Source organism: Podarcis muralis, chromosome 2 (assembly GCF_964188315.1).
Source record: "Podarcis muralis chromosome 2, rPodMur119.hap1.1, whole genome shotgun sequence".
NCBI lineage: Eukaryota > Metazoa > Chordata > Lepidosauria > Squamata > Lacertidae > Podarcis > Podarcis muralis.
Window position 1 is genome coordinate 95,337,821 of NC_135656.1, and position 16,871 is coordinate 95,354,691.

General features: G+C 39.5%; 1 protein-coding gene across 17 annotated transcripts in view; it reads left to right on the plus strand.

Moving 5' to 3' along the window:
* FOXP1 (forkhead box P1) overlaps positions 1-16,871 on the plus strand; it is a 526,973-nt gene that overhangs the window by 71,169 nt on the left and 438,933 nt on the right. For 15 of the 17 annotated variants that reach the window (XR_013392008.1, XM_028719402.2, XM_077925035.1 and 12 more), the window contains exon 3: positions 2,344-2,468. The exons of the other annotated variants lie outside the window; for them this stretch is intronic. The gene's annotated coding sequence lies outside the window, so the exon portion shown is untranslated. The remainder of the gene's footprint in view (positions 1-2,343; positions 2,469-16,871) is intronic. 17 annotated transcript variants of the gene reach the window in all.

Below are 16,871 nucleotides of genomic sequence, written 5' to 3' on the forward strand. Positions count from 1 at the left end.
GAACAAAATGTTTTCTTTTGTTTTGTTGCTTGGTGGTAGGACTGTTTTGTAAACAACCTGATGCCTTGGCCTTCGGGACCTGGCAGCTGCTCCATTCAGGTTCCCTGTAGACATTTTGACAAAGTGGGGATTGTTGAAGAAGGAAAGTAAACAAGAAAATAAGAGTATATTTGATCATCTCCTAACCTGTTTGAACACACACCAGTTGTTTTCAAGGGCTGATTCCCAGACATGCACTTAAAATCTGACTGGGGGCAGGTTCCACCTGCTCCATGCAGACAGTTTGTTGTTTTGAACAGACTCTCAGAATTAACAAGCTGAATATTACCTACCGTGTGTGCATGCATCCTCAAATATGTAAATCAGAAAGTGTGATGGTGTCATCTTTTCCCCAATGATGTAAAACTTTGATAATACCCTGTTTCCAATCCCTTTGAGGAAGGACTATCTAATATGATTACTTTTGTTGTCCTTGCACTTGTTTTTATTTCAACATGTGCATATGTACGCTGATCCCCTTAGACTGCAAAATGTTTTTCAACTGGAGAGGCCTCATTTTACGCACATGTGGATAGCAGCAGTACTACCCTAACATGTTGTTTACACATGTCCATGTAAATAATATGTTCAAACAAACATTTCTTGTAGAGATAAGTATTTAAGAGCAGTAGAGCCTAAAATGTTTTAGCTTCACCTTTGATCATCACTTGATAACCCCTCTCTAATAAAATGCAGCAGCTGTCCTTGAGTCCATGATAAAATACGTGGGCTCCATGTGCTTTCGGTTCTTTCCTTGGACATGGATTTTGGGGGAACAACTGTAAAATGGGCATTAGAGTGACACTGAGTTGGGAGGGACTGCTGGATTGTCTAATTCCAACTTTTTTTGTAAACAGCTTAGAGGCTTTATTTCAATCAAGCAGTACATAAATAGATTTTAAAAACTGCAACTGCCTGCCTTTAAAAATATGCTCGTTGAAAACCAGCTTGCTGCAAGTCTTAAAAAAAGATTAGAAGCCTTGTTTGTGCCTCAACTACCCTCTGTTATTATTTAGATTTATTGGTCATTTTTGTTACCAAGGTTTCCAATCGGCTTATATTTAAAAACATAAATGTATTGTTGTCCTCTGTCCTCCAGTGTCTGAGCTGTAGGTAATTTGTAGTCATGGTTAGCCTATACTCTGCCAGAAAGGTGCTTTTTAAAACAATGGTAAGATGAACGAACCTTTGTTCCTTCTTGCTAGCATGTTTGGTGATGTGGTTTTGTAAACACACTGTGAACATGTAGTCATGGCTTCCTTTCATGCATACTGTTGTGTACTTACAAACAAGTACCTGCTTCGTCTTTTATGGTGTTTACTGCTGCAAACTTCGATGTGTATGTGAGCTTCCTTAAAATGGAAGAACATGGGTGCTGGGCCTTCTGCCCTCCAACTCTTCCATTCGTTTCAATAACCAAACTCTTTTCCTTGCTGCATTGTTAACATTTAGGCCAAATTAGCTGCAAGCAAACATTTCCACTCACAGATAGGAAACTATCTGAATAGGGCCGCAACATTTAGTTAATTAATCAAGTAGAGTAATGGATTTAAAAGTTATGAATTTTTGTTATAATCAGCAGATTTTACAAAAAATTACTAAAAACAAATATTTTCAAGTCAGTTGCTTAGAAAAATGTGAGTGGCAGATCCAGCACGATCTTAGAGGAAACATTACTCCTTTCCTTTCTTATAGGAGGGAATTCTAAGATGGAGAACAAAAGCAGGAGAGGGCTGTTGCGCTCATGTCCTATTTGTGGGCTTCTCATTGGTTGGGCTACTGTGGGAAACAGGATACCAGACTAGATAGGCCTTTGGCAGCAGAGCTCCCCTAATGTTCTTACCAATAGAGCCTGTAATATATGTGCCGTATAAAAGCAAAGAATGAGAATGTGTTGAATATGCCTTCAAACAATCCGCTCACACCGAAAACTGTGTGTTAAGGAGAAGGGGGCAGGCGTCCATCCAAGAAAAAAAGACTTTGGCAACCCCACCTGCCGTTTAACCCATTGTGCTTTGACTATACACGATTTGGGATTAAGGCGTGATCCCCATAATGTAGCCCCTATGTAAGTTGTGAGCTTACTGTAGTGGTAAATTTACTGTTTAACAAAGAAACATATTGAAACTAGAATACATTTTGATGAAGTTTTAGGCAATGGTTCTGTTTATAACAGCAAAAAATGACTGTTAGATAAAATTACATACTGCGACAATTTCCCCCCTTCCTTCATCGGTGATGCTTCTTGTGAAAGGAACCAATCCACCAAGCATTCTTTTGATCCAGAGTTTTTTCCTGTTACAGCATGCTGTGAATCACTTACCTGAGTGAATCTGGCTTCTGAATACGCTGGAAATGAAAAGGGGTCAATCCCTTCCAAAACTTCATCAGCCATGAACGAAAACGCTTAATAACCACAACTAAAACTGGTAAGTCAATAATGTAAATGTAAGTAGTCTCAGTAATTTAAAACTCAGTTCCTAAGAACTCACAGAGACGCTTAAAAATGAGCCCAAAACTTTTCCCCCTTCCACTTTTGTCATTAATAGTGTTTATTTTGTTTATCATCTCAAACATTGGTCTTCCATTAGCAGGTTGGGACCTCCTACTGGTTCCAAGCTCATCTAAGGTGGGTTGCAACAGAAGCACAACCTCATAATAATATATGGTAAAAAAGAGAGAAATTGATTAAAAGGTGACTCCCAGGTTGCAAAAGATTGGAAACTACTGATCTAGAACATTGTTGGTATTATAACAGTGATAGAAGAGCTGGTGTAGTGTTATTGCTAAGAATGAGAGCTGTGAATCAAGGTCCCTGTTCAGTTTAAACTACATGACCTTAGATAAGTCATCTTCCTTGAATAGCCATGTGCCAACTAAACTACGCTATAGGTTTGTAAAGATTGCAGAGAATTCAAATATCATGCTCAACCATGGTTTAACATGATGGGAACAATCTGCGGTTAGCCTTAGCCTTTCACTCCCGCTTTCTGCTGTTTGGCCATAAGTAAGAGTTTGGAAGCTTCCACTTTGAGTTAAACACAGCTTTCCATGTCTTCTGGTTCTAAAGCTTGTTATTGTTAACTATGATTATTTTAAACTAGCCAACTGTTGAAATCATAATTTAAAGTTGGCTTCTTTTAAATAACCATAGTTAAAGTTAACCACAGTCCATTGGTCAGTACCACATGACAAATTGTGGTTAACCAAGGGAGGAAGAGGAAGCTTTCAAACTCTTCTTTGTGAGGACAGGAGAACCCAAAGGTCTCTACAGTTTGTATTGTGTTAACCCAAGGTTTAGTGTGATATTTCAGTGCAGCCAGTATATTGGAAACTCTTTGAACACTGAAAATGTGCTAAATAGATAATGAATGTAGTAATTGTGACAAAATATAGCTGCAACTCAGTAATTTATAGATGGTTCCCAGTACATTTCATTTTATTAAACTATTTAGAATAAAAATAGTTTCATAATGAAAGTTGATAATGTTTTTTGACATGTAAAGTCAGCACAGAAAGATCTAAGGCTTACTGGGAATCGGTTGATCAGCAGTGCTGTGGATGCCTCACTTGTAATAGTAACATAAAATGAATGTATAGGAGCTTCAGTATCTTATACTTTGGGTCCCAAAATAGACAATACACACAGAATATTCATCATTTTAGTATACGTCTGTCCTATTGAAAAAATGATGTCACTGACCATAGATTCATAGAATCAGGAGCGCCAGCAGGCGAGGGCCAGCCCCCCCCCCCCCGCTGAAATTTTCAAGAAGGGGGATGGGCCCCCTCAATATCTGGGGGGACACGCATATGCCATGTGTGCATACTGTGTGACATGATCAAGTCATTCACACATATCCTGCTACTTCCACTCACAGCTGCTTCTGTCCCCCTCAGTAGGGAGTCACCTACCACCACCATATGTCTCTTCCTTCTCTGGGGAGTGGCAGGAATTGTTCTGTAGAATTACTTTGTTGTACTTACTTTTGCTCCATAATCTGCCTGGTGCAGATGCAATACTCCCTGATCACCTCACCATGGCTAGACTATCAGGAAAACTCCAGCAGCTCATACTTTCCTTATTTCATTTTGCAAACAGGCTGGTGATTAGTCGTGTGTGATTGGTACTGCCAGACCTTTGAATTACTAGCTTAGGTCTAAAGCAATTCCATCATTCATATTATAATTATTTTGGCCTACCTTTTTATTTATCAAATATTTCGCACTGGAAGAAATACAATTATTCTTTAGTCAGAAGAATGAAAATTGAGCTCAGTTTTTGGTTTCTAGATTAAACAGAAAAGAAAGGATTTTCAGCTAGGAGTTTGCTTAAAGTATATGGAATTCCCCCCCCCCCCCAAACTTCCTTTTAAATAATAACTTTGCATCGCTGGCATGTAATCAATAACCCTCTTTGCCTATTATAAATCCACTTTCATTCAAAAATAAAATTAACACATATTTTAAAGGGGCTGTGCTTTTATTTTCCAGGAGTCACCCTGCCATTAAACATGGATTATCATAACTTCATGTTTTACTGCTGACACAGTAAACAGTTTAATAGATCGATTTTGCTAAGTTCACACGCAATTATGTTTATGTGGAAGTTATACATAAATCCCAAGTGTTTATACTTAAATCTTTATTTGTTAAACCATCATATTGAGAAATCAAAGTATGCAGCTTTGCAATCGAGTATATACACCCAGATTCAGTGAGAGGGATTTTTATGTATTCTCCTCAGATCTCAAAAAATATATCAGCATTGTTTAGCAGCATAAAGGCGAATCTTGCTGTGCAAGAATATCTCTTAAGACTGGGGATGGTGCTATGGATCCCCCCCCCCCATTTTAATGTCGCTGCACACAATTTTTTAAACATGAAGATGGCAAAAGCTTTCCCTGTGTTTGTAAACATTCACTTAATAACCCAAAATAATAGGAAAGCTCCACAGTTTTATCCTGCAGAACATCGGAAGAGGCCTGGGTGTTACTCTGATACAAACGTGGTATGATGAAAATCTGAATGATGCACTTGGCTTCCTCACTCCTTGCTCCATTTTGGTGTCCTTTGGCAAATAGACAGAGTTACTATTGGCTCTTTGCTTAATATTCTTATGATTTAATATGCGACTATCTCTACAAACAGAGAAAGTGTCCTAAAATGGCGTCAAAAGCAAAGATGTAGATCCTTAGTTCTGGCCCAGAATGCGAACTCTGATCCCTTTGATGCCAGTACTGGATGGCAGGCAATGGCCTGCTATAACTTTGTCCTGCACTTTGACAGCAATCCAAGTAAACTTCGTTCTGTCTTCTTTTTCCTCTTCTTCGTGAAACTTTTTCAGGTGGGGGGTGGAATGCAATTTTAGCAATTTAATATATACTGCCTAATGTGTTTTATAAGCCTTGTGTGCTCAGTCCTAGCTATTTTGGTTTTCCTCCTAACACAATGAACCAAATATTGGGGGGAAATGCCGCTCCTTGCTGCCATCATAAAGGACGGCTAGATTTCATAAACAGTTATGGATGTTGGCAGGTGCCTATCATACTGTATAACATCCTGTACAGCACATGAAGACGGTGTCAACTTACATTTTATCTCTGAAGTAGTTTCAAAGCATTTATTTGCTTTCTCTTGAGTCCTTAACCTAATTCAAGTAACATAATTGGCTGAATATTTTTCCACATAACTAATTGGCTAGTTGCCAGTGTGGAAACCATTGTCTGACTTGATGATGATCAGAAATTAACATGACATTTGCGTGGTGGTAATGGAATATATTAGTAATGTAATTCTCGACTGTAAAAAAGAGTCCATCATTTCCCCTAACCTATGATCAGCAGGATGGGCTGAAAGAATGATGAAACGTTCCCAGCAGGCAGATCCCAACACTGGCTAGCCAATCTCTGTGTCAAATTTTGTTTTAAATTCTTCAGACAAAGCTATAATGCTTACCAATTAATTACCACAAATGTCAATTAAAAATCTACCAAATAATGCAGTAAGATTAAAATTCAATTAAAAGAATTACATTTAACAAGGGGGGATATAACATTATTTTAATGAATTCTGCTGAAGGTGACAGATTATATAGATATGTTTGTGCGCTGTAGGTGGATTAGGATTCACTGGGCAGTGTGAACTCCGTAACTTCATACATATATTAATTGTGAGAATTATTTCCACCACAGTCATGTCCTTAAGGAGTTGAGAGCCTCAAAATATCACATGCCACAAAGCTAAGGAGACCTTTTGTATTGTTCCAATACTGCTTTGTCACATGTAGAAAGGCATTTTGTATCTTTGTTTTGTTTCTCTATAGCCTTCTTCCAACAAATACATTTACAGCATTTTTCAGTAGTTGCATCTGTGAAATTGACTTCGTCAGTTGGGGCGGCAGGAACTCTTCTCATTAACAGTTGTCCCCTCTCCCATTTCACTCACCCTTCATTCATCTCCCAAAGTAACCAATTATTTTCCATTTGTTCTGCAAGGCTCCTAATGGGATTGTGCTATACCAAGGGCAGGCAAAATAAGGACTACGAGTCATATCTCTACCAGAGGACTTTTTTTTTTACCAGGTTGCAAGAGGAAAAAAAGCTTTGATGGGCTTGCCACAGTTCGCCAGTCTTGTGTTGTCTCCCATGGTTTTTTTATTTAACTGAAGTAACCTTGCTAAAAACAAGCATGGATCCAGGTATATCTTGCAGGTGTCCAGGGCACCACCTGTATACAAGACTGTGCAAGGCTTACAGCCCAATCCTCACAACACCAGCAAATGAGTGCTGTGGCTGGGAACCTCAGCCACTTGGACCAGTATACCGAACGAAGTCACTGCCTTGCGTGCAAGTTATAATAAGAGGCAGCATGGAGCTGAGGCATAAGGTGACTCTGCATTGTGGAAGTGTTGCAGAAACAAGTATAGATGTGATGGTTACCTGTGCACCACCTTCTAGTGGCATTGTAGTTACTGTACCTACCTCAGCACAAAGTGTTAAATATGTAATTTCAAGGTTGAAATGGTATGGGGTTGCACTGCACAGTTGGACGAACTCTCCCCTGTTTCCTCGCATAGGATGCTAGAGTCCTTATGCATGCTGAACCCTGTGATATGCATATGGAACTCCTGCCCCATGACCAGTGCTTTCTCTGCCGATTTCTCTGCACACGCATCTCCTGGAGCATGTATGATACTATTTCCAACTATTCATTCAGTAAAGAAGCCTGCTTGGCTGGCAGTCCTGAGTGTACACTTCTGGATTGGAACGCTAATGCATACCCTCCCCAGGAATCACTTTATGTAAGACTATTGCTGTGCTGTTACAAAAGAGCAATATTTGCATCTGGATGTAACAGAGAGCTAATTTTAAACGGTACTTTAATGGAATGGTTTTGTAAAGCATTTTTCATGCTTTCTGCAGATGGTTGTCTGCAGCAGGTAGCAGGGTGGATAGAATATTTTTAAGTGCATTGTTTGCTGAATACAGTGAGCAAAAGTTTTTTTGAGCTGAAAGCAAAATGTTCTCAACAGGTTCTGCAGTTTTAGATGTGCACAAGTTCTCTTTAGAGAAAAAAAGGGGCGTTACAGGTCTGCAACAGATAATGGCTCTGAATTTCCACACAGCGCAGAGCGTTTTCAGAAGAAACAAGTCTGCTTATTTGTACATTTACCATCTCTTTATCAAACGTGGTTGGTTTTCACACTGCTATAAGGTGCAGAAGGAGAAGGGGGGGAGCATCTGCTTATTGCTATCAACAGGTAGTTCTACAGCACATTTCGCTTTTTGTCAAGTGCTGGTAGAATTAAACTTATAGGAGTCAACTGTTCCCCTTTCTGTACCTGATTGCTGAAGACTGCTTCTGCATTCCAACAGTCAGTAAAGCAAGAGAAGGCGAGAGGGTGAACTTTTACAGGAGGCACTGAATGGCAAGGAACATGAGAACTTGAAAGAAGTACCCACTTGTTAAATAGGTTATAAAGCTAGCTTCATTCTGTTTTGCTCAGGGCATTTACGTTTTTCTTCTCCATTTGAGCAGCCACGACCGTCCTCGGGAACAAAGGTTCTGGGCCTTGGGGTTGAAGTGTAGGGCCTGTAAATGACCACCAAGATGTTGAGGGCAATAGCAAAGAGGTGCCATCTCAGTGCATGGATGTGCGGAAGCCCACCAGGACTGACTCTAGCTGCCGCAGCAACCTTTCTCTCCCCTACTCCCCAATATTCATGGCTATTTTTCCCCAGCCGGAACTTGCCGGAACGTAGCTCCAGCACCTCTCAGTCTATATGAATTGCCCCTCAAGAGCTCCAGTCCCTGTGGGAGGCTGTGCCTTTTGGAAGCTAACCCTGTTTCAAAAAAAGTGCCAAAAAATGAGAAAGCAATTTTCGAGGTGTCTTGAGTCTTTACCTCAACCTTGTTTTGTGGATTTGGTCCTTTTGGAAAACTGCTGTTCTGAAGCACTGACAGAGGAAGAGGAGTGCGGGGGGAGCACACCGCCCCCGGCAGCACGACCCCAGTGGGGTGCTATCACGGCTGCCCCACCACACTGGGCTTCACGCCGCCTCAGGCAGCGCGCCATGCCCCTGAGACGCGCGCCAGCCCCGCCCCCGCCTGCTCTCCACCCCCCGGTGCCAGAGCATCAATCTCCGCCACTGTTCTGAAGGCGAGCTGGTTTCAGAGGGTTATACTTTCTGTCAGTCCCAGATAACATGCCTTAGTATTGCTCATTTTGTCCATTTACTCTGAACCCTGGCTCGCAGCCAAATTACTGGGAACCAACAGCTTTAACCCAAAGCATTATTCCTTAACCGGGTGGTAGAGTGGGCTTTTAGAAAGATATTTTCCAAATTAAGAAAAGCAGAACCCAATTTCTGGCTATTTTATACAGGCTACTTTTGGGCTTTCAGTACTCAGAACTGCCCTTTTTAATCCAAGTTATATGCTCTCAGAAGTAGGTCTTGAAGAGCTTTGTAACCAGGAAAGCATGGGTCATAAATGTGTAATGTTCATACAGGGCCACATTCATTGAATCAATGCATAGGTTTCCACTGCTACCCTCCATTAATACTCCCTTCCTACAAAGCCCCTAAGAATTACTTAAAATCTCAATGCATGAGGAAATAGTTAGCTGTGGACTATTTGCCAGCAAAATCTCCTTTGTGAATTCTGACTCTAATGTCCTGGATGTTCTTTGCACAGGAACATTAAATGGTCTTCAAACAGTTGAGAGGGTTTTTAAGCTGTCCAGCAGTCATAGGCACTTGCCATATAGCATTCAAGTATAAATGTCTCATCAGTGCTACTTCTGAAGCCAGATATTCTACAAATTTGCGATCTGATGTTTCATAAGCTGAGAATATGGGCCCATGCTTTGAATTAGAAGGTGATAACCTTTTCCACAAGATTTCAACATACCCTTGCCTTTTTGGCATCCATTCCAGATTCGCAAAGTCAATCCTCTTTTAAAAGGGGCACTTAGATCATTAGTGCATCACAGCAACAGAGACAGCTGCAGAGGCCTGGTGATATTTGACTCAACTGGGGGTGGGGTGGGGGTGCTGGAACCAGGTGGATCTTGCTTGTGGATTTTGGTGAGTATTATTTTTTTTTTTTAATGCAGAGTTTGTTGTACTTCTTTGCAGATTTTATTCGATTTTGGTAGCAGCCTTCGTTGCATGTCTTATGGGTGCAATCTAACATTGCACCAGTGGATGCAATGGAATTCTCCTTCCTCCCCTCTCCACTGCAGTCCCCCATGTCCCTAAATGTGTTTTAGAGGATTCCCCAAGCCTCCAGAGCAACTTGTGGGGGTACAGTGTGGGGCTGTAGGGGCTATGGGTGGCAGGGGAATTCACATTTGACCAAGCAGAAATCCACCTCAATTGAACATCACCTTATAATTCCACTTTTAGGTTTTCAAACTGATTCCTTATTTTATTTGTTGGATTTCTTCAGACACTTGACATTGTTCAGTGAGTTAAAGATATTTTCTTTCTTTCAGTATATTGTGTTGTCGTTGTTTGTTCTTACGGGGGTTTTTTTTTTAAATTCTTTTAAATTATGTCACTGAAGTATACAAGAGCTGACATGTGCAAATATGTAGTTAGACAACTGCAAAAGTATATTATTTGCTGATCGACCATAATGGTTCCACAGAAGCCATTATACTCAATCATATCATGTCAATCTGTGGTAGTTATTATGATGGTAATGCAAATATGCATTCTTTTTTTCCTTTTCTTTTCTTATAAAAGGGGAAAGAAACCATTATTGTACATATGCAATAGCTGCTGATAATCATCAGTATTGTTGTCTTCCTTGAAGTAATAAAAGAACTTAGACTATGCTATAGTAAAGACTGTAATACCATTAGTAACTACCACTGCTGCCACCGTTACTACTAATGTGTAATCTGAAAAAGTGAAAACCAAGTTAGAGTTCTCTGTGGAGTTAATCTTATTACTGATTTGGTGGGCAGCTGTTTAGTCTGAGCAGCAAATTTCCTACAAACTGAGTTATATCCCTTCTGAGCTAGATCCTTTCACAGACTGAAGGTAGGAAGGTCTGAGCTTCCATCCTGGCTAGGTTGGGAAGATGTTGGATCTGAACATTTTTACAAACTGCAAGTTAGTCTGGGCTTTATTTTAGCCCACATGAATTATTATTTTTTATAATAATTTTTATTGTTTTACAACACAAATATACAATTTTGTCCAATTTTAACAAACAAATTCTCTCTTTTTGGACTTCCTTCAGCTTCTCTGACATTCATCCATCTGTACCTCTTAGTTACGCATTCCTTCTCCTTTAGTATTGTCTTTAGTCTTCCCTCCCACATCTATTGTTTTTGACAATACCTCTTAAATTTCACAATGCTTCTTTAAATCCCACTAACGTTGTTTGCACATCACATATATTTTTCAGATATTCTACAAATTTCCCCCAGTCTTCAATGAACTTTTGGTCTTTAAGATATCTGATTTTCCCGGTTAGCTTGTCCAATTCTGCATAGTCCGTCAGTTTCGATCTCCAATCTTTTATCGTCGGTATTTCCTCTTGTTTCCATTTCTGGGCCAGTAGAATCCTTGCAGCTGTAACAGCATATTGAAAGAGTTTGCAGTCTTTTCTTCTTATCTCTTTTCCTGTAATCCCTAAAAGAAAAGCTTCTGGTTTCTTTACAAATGTATACTTTAACATCTTTTTCAACTCGTTATATATCATCTCCCAGAAACTTTAACTTTCTTACAATCCCACCACATTTGATAAAACATTCCTTCTTTTCCTTTACATTTCCAACACTTATTAGACGTCTTAAACATTTTTGCCAATTTTACTGGTGTTATATACCATCTATAGAACATTTTCATCACATTTTCCTTTAACGCCGTACATGTTGTGAATTTTAAGTTTTCTTTCCATAATTTTTCCCAATCCTCAAATTGTATATTATGACCAAAATCCCTGGCCCATTGTATCAAATTTTAGCCCACATGAATTAGTTAAGTGTTAGGCTAAGGTTGTATCTCAGATGGTTGGGCTGTGTGTTGACTGTCTAAAGCAGCAACCTTTTTCAGACGTGGGCTGGTCTACCGTCCCTCAGACCTTGTGGTGGGCCGAACTATATTTTGAAAAAAAAATATGAACGAATTCCTATGCCCCACAAATAACCCAGCGATGCATTTTAAATAAAAGGACACATTCTACTCATGTAAAAACACGCTGATTCCTGGACCGTACAAGGGCTGGATTGAGAAGGTGATTGGGCCTCATCCGGCCCATGGGCCTTAGGTTGCCTACCCCTGCTCTAAAGCATACTGTTGTAAGTTAGGCCTTGGCTTTATCCTGTCTAAGCTGGACAAATTCTGACGCTTTGTTGCAATACAGGGATTCTGCTCAATTGCTTGATTCAAATGAAAGAAAACAACAACACAGGGCTACAGTACACTACAATACAAAATGTGGTACTAGGAGAGGCAAGAAAGGGGAAAAGTAAGGTATATAATTTAAAAGAAAATAAGTGAAGTCTTTTGATTGAGATTCAAGTATTTTAATAAGCAATTTGCTATAATTAAGTAAGGATGAAATGGACCAAAATGGACAGAATGATATAGAGATTTGTTGTCCATTGTGAGATAAAGTTTTTTTTAAAAAAAGTCTTTAGTACTAGAAATCAGATGAGAGCACTATACAGAAAGTTTCACATAGACCAGAAATCTAAGTTGGAATCTACAAATATCTAAAAAACGCTGTGAAAATGCTTTTTTTAAAAAAAAACATTTTGAAAAATATTTTGAAAATGCCATAGCTCACCATTGCCATTTAGTTTCACATTTTATGGTTTTTACTCAGGGATCATAGATTTTGTTTTTGTCTGTGGTTTAATTAAATAAAACAAAATTGAAAAGTAAATTGAGTTTAGTTCCCATTGACATTGACAAGATATCACTTAGCTTTGACTTAATTTTCACATTGATTTAAATAGGATCTAAATAGGACTAGCTTACTGTGGACCCAGTCCTTTGGTTTGGGTCCTAAGAACAATGGGGCTCTCTCACCTCCTTCCCATTGCGCTCCTTGGACACTTAAAAGGCCACTCCTGAAAAACAGGGGAACCTCTGGAATAGTATTCACAGTAGCATGAGGGACTGCATCTGTGGGGATGGGAACTGGCAGAAATCTCCCCTATTCAGAAGTGCATTCCACTCAAGCAAGTTTTCTATTGGATCAATAATTAAAGTACTATCTTGACACAAAGGAGATTGGAATATTTTATTATAATCATCAATGTTTTTATTTTGAAACATTGTGAATTTAAAGTTTGTTCCTCAAAGATACAAAATGACCAGAAATCTGCAAAACAGTTGGCTTCCTTTTTTCTTTTCTTTTTTGGTCTCTCTCATCCTGAGTTTTAGATTCGTGGCTGTATGTTTGTGGTGGAAACTGAATCTTACATTTGTGGAAGGAACTTGGACAGGGAAAGTCAACTCTTTGTCTTCCTTCTCTTATTAGAATCTGAATGACTTTCAGTGCTGCAATTAAGGTCTTTTTTGAGTTAGCTGTTTAAATATTTATTAGCGTTGGAGTATTGGGTTTTCTAAATAACTCTTAAGGCATTTGCATGCACACACACAAAACTGTTGACAATTCTGTAGTGGAATAGACTAATTCATTTTTATTTATTTTTTTGGGACTCAGTCAAGTGTGATTGGCTTAGTTACTGAGGAATTTATTTTAGGGAAAAGTCAGTGTCAACTGAAAAATGGTTCCATTCTGAAAAGACAAAAATTCCCTTACTTGTGAAAATGTGTCTTGGCAGCCAATTTGACTTCTGATACAAGATTTAACACTTCTCTTGAAACATGAATATTTGCCATGGCAACAGCAACATTGTGCACCACATGTTGAAGATTTGTTTTCTGTGCTCCCTGGTTAGCTTTGGCAGCATGGACTTTTGGTAACTGCCCCTTGCACAGTTCCTTAATCTACCTCTGCTCAAGAGTCGATGCCTTGTCCTGCAGAAGTCAGTTTTTAGATTGCAGAAGAAAGCAGTGCATTTTTTAAAAATGGATGCATTACCGATATCTGTGGCTAGTAGGCTATTTTGTGCCTGTTAGGTTTGAACAACTTCAGCAGAGGGCCTGGTTTACATGCTTGCCCTCTAAATGTCGATGGTAGAAGACCTCAACCTCCAGGCTGAGAGGTAATGTGCCTCTGACCACCTGTGCTGAAGAACAATGGCAGAAGAGAGCTATTACACACATGTCCTGCTTGAAGCATCTGGTCGGCCACTATAAGAAATAGGATGCTGGACTAGAAAAGCCATCGGTAGGGTACTTATTCTATTATTATACTCCCCAAAACATTGATAATAAAAAGCTCAGAATGCAACCTTTTCAGAGGTATGAATTGTGTAGCAGGTTTTCTCTTTTGGAGACCTTTTATGCCAAGTCTTCATTCTTATTTTCAAGCGCCAAAGGAATTCAAAGAGGTATTTGGGGTGAGGAGCTGAAAGGAACAGGGCTGTGCTGTCTGGGGCTGATGGGAGTCGTAGTTCAAAACATCTGGAGGGCAGCAGCTTAGCAAAGAATGATCTAAGCTCTTTTCTGATCTTATCTAAACCATCTGATGAATAGTTTCAGTTCACTCCCAGCAGTGCATCTACCTAGATTAGACCAAATCTGCATATGATAGCCCTCACTTTACAGAAAAGTAACCTACAATCCACCTGCTCCTAATCTGTAATATTGTGAGAGAGAGAGAAATTGTGACACAGTGGTGACAGTAGAACACTCAGGTATTTTAAAGTTATAATAGTAACCAGTGATAGTAGAATCTGGTTCTGCTATAATCGGTATATAATTTTTACACGAGTATTTTATATTTTGGCTGTGGAATTTTCCAGGTTTTCAATTTTAAACAGAGTGTGGACTTCTCAAAAGTAGCATTCTTGTTTCCATTTTGCAGTAACATTAAGCAGTTCAATGCTGGATTTTATCCTGTTGAAATACTATCTATTTAAATTCATTTTAACCTATCTATGTATTAAATTGAATATCCTATTGAGATTTCAATTATGCATGAATATGGTACACTTGTTTGTTACTAAGGTGACTAATGTGTCAAGGTTATGTTGATGCTGTACCATTAAAAATGAAATAATAATACAAAAAAGATGTTGACAAGCTGGAACGTCTGCAGAGGAAGGCAACCAAGATGTTCAGGGGTCTGGGAACTAAGCCTTATGAGGAGCGCTTGAAGGAGCTGAGTATGGTTAGCCTGGAAAAGAGGAGACTGAGAGGAGATAAGATAGCCATCTTCAAATAACTGAAGAGCTGTTGCATGGAAGAAGGAGCATGCTTGTTTTCTCTTGCTCTGGAGGGTAGGACTCGTACCAATGGCTTCAAGTTGCAAGAAAGGAGATTTCGACTGAACATTCAGAAAAACTTTTTTGACAGTAAGCTGTTCAGCCGTGGAACAGACTCCCACGAGAAGTGGTGGACTCTCCTTCCTTGGAGGTTTTGAAGCAGAGGTTGGATGGCCATCTGTCATGGATGCTTTCACTGAGATTCCTGCAGTGCAGGGGGTTGGAATAGATGACCCTTGGAGTCCCTTGAAAAAGAAATAATGTGATGCTGGCTAAAATCATTACATCCTATAGAATAAAGTTTGGACAGCATCCTTCAGTTCAGATGTAGTTCTGTGAAATTACCTGTTTCATAGCTTAAATCTAATGTTGTTTTTGCATTGCACTGCAAATGTATCATTGGGAGGCTATTTTAAGATATATTTATTAAGGGAGTAGGTACAGTTAGACAAGTCATTGCAGCCCACGTTTTCTTCCTTGGCTTTTCCTTTTATGTTGTTTCAGTTGATTACTGAATGCAAGTTTCTAACTTTTACTGGGGTTTATTAGACCCATATTTTTATTGAGGCTGATAGTACAGAAAGTGATTTTAATAAGTGTAAATATGAACATATCAAAGGCTTGTGAGTTGATCTGTATATCAGAAAAAATAGCCTTCTTGCACCACTTTAGAAGGCTGATAGAAGATCACTTGTCTAAATGTTCTTCTTATATAAACTCAGCTCCTTGTACGTAGAAAACTTGATTCATTGGGGAAGATTGGCTAGCATCCTTTTCCACGTCATATTAACTTTACTCAGACATGTGGGGGAACATTTAATCATGCAATCCTCTTCCTATATTCTTCAGTTGTACAGTCCCAGCAGAGTTCTGCCTCATGTTAAAAACCAAGGCCGGCCCTCCGCTAGAACTGCATCTTAGTCTCACAGAAGCAAGTGAAAAGAGAAAACTGAATAGTTTGACATATAACTCTTCCTAGTAATAATAATGTTCAGCACTGCTGAAGATTTAGAGCAGGTTTGATGGCCACTAGCAAGTTGTGTATGGTTTCGAACTGCTTTCTTGACAGAGCTCCCCACACCTACATTACAGAAAAATAAATAGAATACTAAGCTATCCATGAGCAGTAATGCCACAACTGTTGTGTTTGTGTCCCTGTCATGCAGCCATTAAAAGGCACAGGAAGCTGTTTCCTACCTTTATGGGAACTTTGATGCTGGGCTGGTGAACTGTCCTCTTACAATGTCTGCATGAAGCAGATATTGTTGGTGGAAAGGTGCTCTGATAGAAAAATTTAGCAGAATAATTTCAGATAAAGCAATTAAGCTAAGTAAGGAAGAGGACTATTGTGAGTGGGGAGGAGGTTGGAAGACATTTTATTAAGTTCTTATCCCCACATTTTTTTTTAAAGTAAGTTCACATATTTCATGTCATTCTGGACACTTGGCCCGTTTTTGCAAATATGCTTCATTGAACAACCAAGCCCTGGTAATTTGTGCCATTATAACATCCGCATTGGCTGCTGTCACACATATGGATATGCTTTTGAAGCAGTGCTGTATTTAAGCTCTCGCTCATCTGTTAGCAATGGACAACAAGAAATTCCATGCAGGTGAGGTGATGCAAGAGAGGAAGCAGGCTGGTGGAAGAGGGACCAAACTCTCCGCTTGGTTTCTGTGCTTCTGTTTCTCCCTTTGGTGCCAATGAGAACTCCTGCCCGTCCACCTCCACCTCATAGCTGTTTGGATGTGTGCATGATTGTCATGATCATGGCTGCAAATGCTCCAGTTCCCACATGCTGTGTGCCCAGTCACAATTGGGGGAATCGCTTTCTATAATTGATTCAAGAGAACACACTGGATGTAGTTGCACACTAAACAGTAAGCATAACCTGTGGTTTGGCTCTCCATCAATAGGTAGGGCGGAATGTTTAAATAAATAAGCAAGTAAAATGAATGCACTCTTTTAA